Source organism: Podarcis melisellensis, assembly GCF_964234715.1.
Source record: "Podarcis melisellensis genome assembly, chromosome: 15".
Classification (NCBI taxonomy): domain Eukaryota; kingdom Metazoa; phylum Chordata; class Lepidosauria; order Squamata; family Lacertidae; genus Podarcis; species Podarcis melisellensis.
Genome location: NC_138532.1, coordinates 4,810,546 through 4,821,352, shown reverse-complemented (window position 1 = coordinate 4,821,352; position 10,807 = coordinate 4,810,546). Strand labels below are relative to the sequence as shown.

The window sequence follows — 10,807 nt, the reverse complement described above, 5'->3', positions numbered from 1 at the left end:
TGTGTCTGTGAAAAGCCAAAGAAAAAATAGGAGCCCTTATTAAGTTATATAGTTCTCTTTCCTAACTATGACATTTGGTAGTACATCTCTGAGACTAGGCTGTAGATGAGGCACATGGAACCTGGGACCAGAAGTAGTTCATGGGAGGTGCAAATGCTAGCTGCCCAGGAGGTGAACTGTGTTGCATATTGGAATGGTCGAGGGACAAGCGGGGAGGTCCGCATAGTGCAAACACACCAGAAAACTCAGTCCAGTCCTCCTTCAGCTTCATTTGCAACACACTGATCTCAAGTAAAAGTTCCTCTCACCTCTTATACAGTTTATCCAACCAGTCACTGTCCACTGCAGGAGAGGGTTCCTGCATATACCATCTCATCAGGATAGCCAGTGCCGGATTTATGTACAGTGGTGCCCCGCAAGACGAACGCCTCGCAAGACGTAAAACCCGCTAGATGAAAGGGTTTTCCGTTTTGGAGGTGCTTCGCAAAACAAATTTCCCTATGGGGTTGCTTCGCAAGACGAAAAAATCTTGCGAGTCCCCGTGGTTTTTCCCCCGCTTTCCCCCCTTTTCCTAAGCCGCTAAGCCACTTAACAGCTGATACGCTGATAAGCCGCTTAACAGCTGATCGCTAGAAGCCGCTAGACCGCTGTATCACTAATCCGCTAAGCTGTCAATGGGCTTGCTTCGCAAGACAAAAAAACCGCTAGACGAAGAGAATCGCGGAATGGATTCTTTTCGTCTTGCGAGGCACCACTGTACAGTGCTACCTCGGGTTATATACGCTTCAGGTTACAGATGCTTCAGGTTACAGACTCCTCTAACCCAGAAATATTACCTCGGGTTAAGAACTTTGCTTCAGGATGAGAACAGAAATCATGCTCCGTCGGCACGAGAGCAGCAGGAGGCCCCATTAGCTAAAGTGGTGCTTCAGGTTAAGAACAGTTTCAGGTTAAGAACAGTTTCAGGTTAAGAACAGAACTCCGAAACGAATTAAGTACTTAACCCGAGGTACCACTGTATAAGCTAAACAAGCTATAGCTTAGGGCCTCACTCTCTTGGAGCCCCCCAAAAAAATTAAAGGGGAAAAAATGGATATTTCCAAAATATAAGATAAAACACAAATAAAAGAAAACCTTCATACAGTGTTTTGTGTTGTGTAGGCTCCTATGATGTAAGTAATGGGCCGCGCCTGCTAGCCTGCTCCCTAAAATATCACTGGTTTGTGCATTGCTATATATACTACTTCTTAATTGTATTTCAGTTCAACAATTACTTTGATGAAATACATATTTTGTTATGTGCAAATGGCTTTAGATACCTATTAGGTCCATAAATTACCATATAGCATATATTCAACACACAAAAACAGTGAAAATTTGTTGTTGACAAAGGACAGCTGGACATATAAAGGGCCCCATTACCTTCAGTAGTTTAGGGCCTCATCAAACCTAAATCCAGCCCTGAGGATTGCCATTCTGAACAATGTAGAAATTAGACATTTAGTGTAGCAGCTTCTGCCCCTTTGGAACTCCTATTACATGTAAGACAGCTGTCATATCTGCCATCTTTTTTATGACTATTTAAGATCTTCATTTTTTAAAACAATCATCACCACTAATTTACCAGGGATTTCCCTGGCTGCTTGCAGACCCACTAGTTTCCACTCCCTATGTTTTGATCTTAGGAAGTATGATTCCTAGGATAAATGTGATTGTGTTCAAAAGAAGAGTTTGTGAAAACATTTTAGCACAGCAGTACACATGCAACTGTTTGATAAAAATGTGTTTTATGTGCATGTTCTGGGGAAAATCAACAACAGGTACTTTAAGACAACATAATTTATTTCAGAAGGAATATGGAGACATCATTTCCCCCAGCATGCACTGTGGACACCTTTCAATCTGCACTTCTTCTTTTTTCGTGCATTGGTTCATAAGGAGTCCATAAGTATCATCTGGATATTGGTTTATAGAAACTTTTCTTTCTACGATTCTCTCTTCCTAATTTACTTAGCAATGCTGGATGGTTTCATTTTAAGCAGGTGGATACAGAAGCTCTTCAATCTTCCTTGGAACAGATGACAGCTTCATTTCAGCCACAGAAAACCCAGCTAGATCCCTACCCTCTCTTCCTTGACTTCACAGTTTGAGAATTGGCAACAGCTGGCGGCTCCCTCCTATGGATTAGTTCCACTGGATGCATTTAACCTTTGGGCAAATGCAAGGTCTTAGAAATGTGTCTGTGTTCTATGATGGTTTAAGCCACTCAGTCAGTTTTATTGTTTCAGCCAAAAGACCATATTGGGCAGCAGAAAAAAACAATGATGAAACACATACAAAAATTAAGCAGAATAAAATAGCTACCCAAAGATATTTGATCCAAGTTTCTTTAAAATGATCACTCATTCAGAATTCTGCTGAATGAGTTGTTCCATTCTAAAATTTATAATAGCTGCCCCTGAGGGTGGCTAATTGGGAATTTTGTGGGAGACTTCCTGATTGGCCTTTTTTGTCTACCGAACATTGTTGGGTGATCTTATGTGTTATCGGAGAAGCATTTTATGTATTTGGCCCAACTGGCATTTAGTCTGGGAAGGTGAAAGAATTGTTTGGTTAAACAGTTTTGTAAGAACTGTTTGGTTAAACACCTGAGGCATTATTGGGTTAAGGGCACTCTTTTGTCACTCTCCACTGCCTTGCACTTGCGGAAGGGGCGCTGGAGTGTCTTTTAGGCTTGCCACATACACCAGGGTGAATGCTGTTCAGTGGAACCACAATGTGTTTTTCAGGTTCACATATCAAAGGTCCACATAGCAAGGAGGAAGAATTTCCTTCTAGTTCTTTGCTGTGTAATTGCAGATTGCAGCTGTAAACATGCCCAGGAGATAGGAGGAATCATCTGATTTGGCTAATCAGTTTTTGCAAATCCTCTAATTTGGCATATTTTAGTATAACAAATATAATCTGTTTTCACCATACTTGTTGCATCTGAAATCTTTTTTATTTGTGTGATGGCAAAAATACACAACTGAGATGCGGGTGGCACTGTGGTCTAAACCACTGAGCCTCTTGGGCTTGCCAATCAGAAGGTTGGCAGTTCGAATCCTCACAATGGGGTGAGCTCCTGTTGCTCGGTCCCAGCTCCTGCCTACGTAGCAGTTCGAAAGTATACCAGTGCAAGTAGATGAATAGGTACCGCTGTGGCAGGGAAGGTAAACGGCATTTCTGTGTGCTCTGGTTTCTGTTATGGTGTTCCGCTGCACCAAAAGCGGTTTAGTCATGCTGGCCACATGACCTGGAAAGCTGGCTGTGGACAAACGCTGGCTCCCTCAGCCTGAAAGCAAGATGAGTGCCACAAACCCATAGTCGCCTTTGACTGGACTTAAGCGTCCAGGGGTCCTTTACCTTTTATCTTTACCTTTTACACAACTGAGAGTAAAATGCACACAAAAATGAATATATTGGGCTGCATCCAAAATTAAACTAGCAGACCAGTGAGCTTTATTTTTTTCACAACAAAGGGATACAATGTAACAGCTGTGCTAGCAGAAGCTCCTTGTGAAGCATATTGTGCAATCTATTGTGCAGCAAAGTTACCAGAAACCAGCTTGTGAAATAAGTGATATAGTGCACATATGGTTATGGTTAGGGGCAAACTGACTGTAAGGGATGCTGAACACCCTCTATGATACATAACATTTTGCCAGGAGAACAAGTATACCGCAAAGTGATTTTAACAAAGTGCCATATTGGATACAACCTTTTATGAAAAGATATATTAAAAAATAATGCTAATTTTATTACATGTGTGTTTTTTTCTTAAACCACAAGGTAGATTGATGCAGAAATGGGATTGAAAAGAATTTGAACAAACATGCAAAACTGAAAATCAGATTGCTGTGTCCATCCCTGAATTCTAGGCAACAGAACTCCTGGCTCCATCCCCAGGAGCGTCTTATGCTTTCTGTCCATAATGGCCCCTTGGTAGAATAACTATTATATAAATCCTCCCGCTCTTTTCCTGTTGATCAAAATGTATATTAGTCTTTCAGATTATTGCTAAGATTAGCAAGGCACAGATGGTGGCACCACCTTGCTTGGTGCCACCACAGATCGGACATGATGAATATTCTTTGTTGCTTGTTATTTCTGGAGAGGTTTTTTGTACATTTCATGTATGTGTGCTCAGTGAAGGGGAGAGGAGGGGGGAACCACAGGAGCCTTCATTTTAATTTGACAGACTCCCCGGGCCACCCCTGTTGCCCTTTAAAATGCCGTTATAGTCAAAGAGAAAAATGACTCCATGGAAGGTAAATGACATGGCAAGCCCTATAATTTCTCTCCCTCCAGGACCCACAGATACCTTTTTCTTTTCTTTTCTTTTTTTGGTCTGTGTTTAGATCTAGAGGATGCATTTCTAAAGTGCTAGTGTGGCTAATTTTTTGGGGGGGGGAGGCATGTTCATGTTTTCTACCCAGTGCTGACTCTGTCTTATGTGGTAGAGGGGGCAAACAGCTGGAACTGTTAGCTGCACACAGAAATGGAATAACTTTGTAGAGTCAAACTCAAATCTATAAGTCTGTGCATGCCTCATACCATGGGAAGTATGTTCTATGCTTGTTTAAAAGGTAATTCTCTGACAGGTATAAATACAGTTATTCTGGTTTTGCTAGTTGTGGGGAACAATTATAAGAAAGCTATACAGGACACTGAGTTCAGTCAGTATCTCATTAGGCCACCCATCTGGTTTCTGAGTTGTCTTCAGGAAGTGTCCTGGAGCATATATCTGAATGTTTCCTTTTAAAAATATTTGAGATTTTCAAGAACCTTAATTGCACCCCTACCCAGAGTGAGACATATAACATGCAGTAAAGCAGGGCCCACAAGTTATTAAACTCAAATTTAGCAAGATTTGTAGCAATTAAACACATGTGAACTTTTGCTATTCAACTACAGGAGCTGCCTTATTGCTAGAACAAATATATCCCAACACTGAGTGTGGAGTAGTCTGATTCCTACCCTCTTCTCCATAGTTGCACCCATTCAGATGTTGAGGGGCATTTCTGAATCACTTCCTGAGGCACCACAGCCTTCTGTAGGTGAGATAAGTTGGTTCCAAACAGAACCTGAACTCCACAGCCTATGTCTCAGCTCTCAGTAGCAAATATTGGGAATGCCTCATCCCCTCCTTAAAGGTGAATTGGAGTCCTAGTTGGTGATAAGGTGAATTCTCTTTGCTCCTCATAAAATGGGGTGGGGGAGGAGTGGTAGGGTGATAATTAAACCCACAATTTCACTTACACTTGAACTTAACCCTAGCAATTAATTCATTTTCATTTCCTCTCTAGTCTTCATCTCCCACCAGTCTTTCATAATAGAACTCAATGATGAAACTTGGACACACTGGCACCCTAATGTTCCTCAGAGGAGCTGAAAGTGGCATCCAGGAGTTATTCCATTTTAACACCATATCAACCCTTTGAGGCAACTGAGGCCAATCGATGAGCCTCTCTTCTGGGGTTCAGCATATACAAGCACAGTAGCTCATCTGCCACCCCTGTTCCAGTCACCCTCTATAAGTTTAATTGTGAACAGGGAACCTCCTGTATTTTTGGAGACATGGGGTTCTAAACTGCAGCTATCCATCATGAATATCCATGAACAATGAATGAATACTAAAGAACAGAGGTGGACGTAGACTAGTTTGGGGGTTCACTAGTAGATCTCCAGGTCATTTGCAGTAAATCAGCAAGGGTTTCTAACTCCTAACAGCTTAATAGTAGCAAAATAAATAATAAATTTGTTTCTCCCAGCTGAAGTCAAGAAAGTTTGGGGATACAGGAGTAGAAGTGTAAGTGCATATGCATATGCATACAAAATCCTATTCTACTACTGAATACAAATTCCTGGGTTCGACATATGCTCATTCTATGCCCCCTTTCCTAAGCCAATATTTTGTACCAAGGTTGGGTTGGTGGACCCTTGAGTTCTAATTGGAAAAAAAGAGTATTTTTTGGAAACCTAAAGTCTGAGTACTGCACCAAAAAAATATCCATTTCATTTAACCTTGTTTTCAAATACTGCTGCAGGAAACACAGCATTTCAGTTTTTTATTAAGAAATGACTACTCCTGTGAACTCAGCCATAATTCACCTTATTTCAGCAGCATCCACAGCATTGTGTGCGCGCATATATATATTATTTAAAAAGTTGCTAATTTCTGGTTGAAATAGACATTTAACCTTTTCTCATAAGGTTAATCGGGCCTATTAGCATAAGTTAATTAGACTAATTAAGTTGGTTAGCATATTCTCCTTAGTCTTTGCCAAATCTGGGGAGTTAAACTCTGCAGTAAATCTATTGAGATCAATGATGATTTTATGCTATTGTTAATTTGCTCGTATTCTGGAGGGGTAATCTATTTGCAATCAGTCCTGCTCTAAATGGATCTGTCTACTCTCTGTTCCAAAAGGATGGGTTGACTTGATCATAAATATTGTAAGCAAGCATAGACTGTTCTCTGCTGATCTCAATAAGTGGATATGATTTGTAACACTTAATTGTCCTCGTTTTCCAAAGATGAGGTTACTTCTAATTTTTGCCTTGCAGCTTTGTCTATTTGATCAGGGAAATGCTGTGATCCCAGTATTAGTCACACGCCCATTTCTGATTTTAGCTATGGGAGGATGGATGACACCATGGGCACAATGCCATAAGAATATAAGAAGAGCCTGCTGGATCAGGCGAGTGGCCCATATAGTCCAGCATCCAATGCTCACAGTTGGCCAACCAGATGCTTGTAAGAACAGAAGAGTCACTCTAGGCACTTGAACTCTGTATCCAGAGGTGTGAAAGCACAGATGTCCATGCAAGCCCCATGTCCCTGTGTGCATTGACCTACAAGGTCAGACCATTCCTGTGTTGAGTGGGAAATGTCTGCAGGGGGCTTTTACTGATCTGAGCTTCAACATGAGTAGAATTCTCTACACAACGGATAAAACAGTCAATCCTGCAAGGTGCCAGAGCGTACACAACTGAAGGCAGGCTATCTCCAGTCAGATAGGGCAGAATTCTCTGCAGAGAGACAGAGAACAAGATGCATCACACTCATGCAGACAGAGGAACCACCCATTCGCTGTCTCTGTCTTAGCTGAATTGAGCTCCATTTTGCAGGCTTTCGTTCGGTTCATTACCAAGGCCAGGCGCTGATCCAGCACATCCAGTGCCACAACTGCCTGAGCTGCAAAAGAAAAGTAGAATTGTGTATCATCAGCATACTGATGACAAGACACTCCCATACTCCAGACGATCCCACTGAGTGGTTTGATGTAGATGTTAAACCTCAGAGGTGGGTCAAATCTCACCTTAGAAAGCTGTGACAGCACTGGGGGAAGGGGAGTTAATTTTATTAAAACCTGTTTGTTGCTGTTATTTCTGTGGCGAGAAATTGATTCTGAATGTATGTTCTTAAAACAGATCCGGATACTTGCCTCCCACTGCTGCTAGCCTGTTCTTTGAATTTTCTTCTCCCAGTGGAGAGGATTGGAGGCTCCTCGATGAAATAGGTTGGAAATTCACAGATGGCTTCACCCTGCTGGAAATCAGAAGGGGGACATTACTGAACATCAATCTGACCTCACTCCAGCATCCTTGGTCCAAACTTGGCTCTTGCACATATAAAATGATGTCTGTTTGGCAAGGAATCACTGGAGAGAAAGCATATCAGTAGCTCTTTACACTAATAGGGACATAAAAAAACAACTTGCCACTCTTAGAGTGGCTTATGTGTGTTTTTCAGGCTGTTTCTAGGTGACTGTATGATAGCTGAATTGTATATGATATGCATTCTGAAAATATAATGAAAATATAATATTCATTTTGTGAAAGTTCTGTTAGCTATTTTTTGAGTGATGCAGTGGTTTCACCCTCAAATTTCAGTGATGAGGTTTGACTCCACACACAAGACTTGAAGATGAATCTTTACTTGCAGGATGGCAACTATTAAGAAGAAGCATCATGTATGCATATCAAGTCCAATACAATGCATTTCTCTTGCTTGAGCCCAAGAGAGGTTCTTTTTGCTTCCAAAACTCCTTCCTAGCAGTGCATCATAAGTTATCAGTCCATAGCTTATCTGTCCTCACAAACTCCTACAGACACAGCATCTGCTTGAAGTTTCCACAATCCCACATTCTTGGTCAATGAAACAACATCAAGATAACTAGCCAACCTTCAATTTTCACCCCTCCTATCTAAGATACACACTCACTTTTAAAGGGAGTTAACAAATTACTAATAATAATAATAATAATAATAATAATAATAATAATAATAATATCTTTATTGTAATAAGGCAATGATTCAGCATTTCTGAGAATGCAATTGGAGTCACCTGCATTGCAGCTGTTACATTGCATTAAATTAAATTACATAGGTTTTCTAACAAGTTTTGGGGGTGCCCATCACAAAATGACTGTTGGGCATGGCATAATACAAAATGGCTGTTCTATTTACAAGAGCAGCAAAAGAGGGAGGGACACAAAATGTATTGGGTGTCCCAATACAGCCCCCCCCCCCCCCCCCGTGGAACCTGCCTCAGCCATTCTGTTGGCTGAGGCCCACTCCCAGGCAGCCCTGACCCTTTCCCCTTAAAAAGCAAAATACAAACTATACAATAACTTAACAAAATAATGAAAGTAAAAACAAAGCAATAAACAATCATGGTAAAATTAAACTACTCTCTGCCCCGACTAAACATTTGTCCCACCCAAAACAGAAAGAAAATAATATAATATTATAAAAAAAACCACCATTCAAGGTGCAGCAGATTAAGAACACTTAAAACATTTAAAACCATTTTCACCACTTGCTGCAGAGAGCTGCTCAGAGTATGTGTGGGTGTAGGCCCTGCCCCCTAGGCTCGATGGAATTGGCTTGCAGGGGGGAGCAGTCTTACCAAACACTCACAGGAGCAGCAACAGCAGCGGTCAGAGGGAAAGCTGAGATATGATAAGATAGCCTGAATTTTTTCTTAAAAAATAGTAACATAAGTAGGATACTACTTTATCTGAAGAGGATATTAAAATCTTTCCCTCCCTCCCTCCCTCCCTCCCCCTCTCTCTCTCTCTCTCTCACACACACACACACACACAAATATATGAATGAATGTTAAGAAGCACAGCCACCTTTGGACATTATACATTAATTCTCCCCATCATCACAAATGAATAGAGGTGAATATACAACCTGTGATAAAAGAAAAGCATTTCTCCCTGCCGATCCAGCAAAATGGGGAAGCATTAACATGCTCAAGATCCATCACTTGACTTCAAAGCCTGGAAATATAGCCCGCCTTTTCATGTACTCAGCTGATAGCTCCCCCGCCTAATGAGAATCTCTGAGTCATGAGAACATTTCCAGATTTCAATCTTCTAGTAAAGCATCAATAAATCAGGGAGATGGGACAAACAAGCATCTTTATGAGACGGCCCTGAATCAGTCATTTAGCGCTCAAGAAACTCCATCTCCCATGCACCACTTCCAATAGATCAAATGTTTCTGTTTTACAACAGTAATCAAGAGAATTGGGGAAGCAGCTTCTTTGCAAGGAGACATGGAATTAGAAAATGAAAAAGAGGAGCTGGCAAGAGCAGTCTGCTTTCATCACACCCATTGGTGGCTGTTGCACTTATTCACCATGAAGGCCAGAAAATAACCTGAAGACTCAAATTAGGCTTTGGGTGGGACCAGGAACTTTAACTGTATTGTATTTCAACCACACACACACATATCCCCCTCCCCCCGCGATGTAAATATATGCTTTGCAAGTGAGGTGTGAAAATCATGAAATATATGCAGATTGCACAAATTATGCAAATATGATTAGATTATTTGAGCTAATAAATCAGTCAGATTCAATCTGAATCAGTCAGACTCGTTCTGTGAAAAATAAGCTTTGACAGAACTAGAAAGAGATTCTTTGAAAGAGTGCCAGTTGGATTATGGGGTAACACAAAACCCTCTTCAAGTGTCTTCTGTCAGGATTAAATAAACACATGAGGGAGGGACAAAGGGGGCAACCAAACTAACTCCCCCCCCCATGTTGCCATCCAGCTGCCCTCCGTGAGTTGGAGGGTGAATTGAATTTCTAAAACAGGGAGCCTCCTGTACTCCAGCAGGCTCAGCACACATTTTTAAACTGTGGCTTGCCCCCACCCCTGGTTGATCACTCCTCAAAGCAAGCAACATGTACAGTGTATGCTGGGCATGGCAGTCCCTGGGTATATTAAAAGCTGAGCCCAGAAAGACCTACAGAAGAGAGGGAGAACTCTGGGATGGCAATTCCCAATGCATCACACGTTCTCTACTTCTCATCAGGAAAGGATGGCATAGCACAGGGGAAGGGTCAGAACCAGGCAGATGGGAGGGGATATCAGGGGAGCCAAAATGGAGAGGGGAGGGGGTGGGGAGAGCCTATCATCTTCAGGTTGAATGGGTATGACTGCCAGCAGGATCTGGCCCATGGATCACCCATTCTAAGGTACTGGGTGAAGCACTGTGGGCTTCCAGTCTTGGCCACCCAATACCTCAATAGCCAACCCTTCTTGGACTGCATGCCAGCAGTTGGTGTGGTCACACCCCCCCAACACAAACCCAGACAAATGCATAGCAAGCACTTTGCTGGTACTTGGAGATTTCACTCCTCTTCTCCACTCAAATCAGATTAAATCAAAATTGTTTATTTGCATCTAGTCATCAGACTATCAGAAATGTTAGTTCAACAGTGTGAACGTAACAGAGCATGACA

General features: G+C 41.8%; 1 long non-coding RNA gene across 1 annotated transcript; it reads right to left on the bottom strand.

Annotated features, from left to right (window-relative positions):
- Positions 1-4,486: 4,486 nt before the first annotated feature.
- On the bottom strand, positions 4,487-9,615 carry LOC309358311. Its single transcript, XR_014163441.1, has 3 exons — positions 9,247-9,615; positions 7,491-7,594; positions 4,487-7,240 (listed from the first exon to the last, which is right to left on the bottom strand). It is a non-coding gene; the product is annotated as an uncharacterized lncRNA (long non-coding RNA).
- Between the last annotated feature and the right edge of the window lie 1,192 nt (positions 9,616-10,807).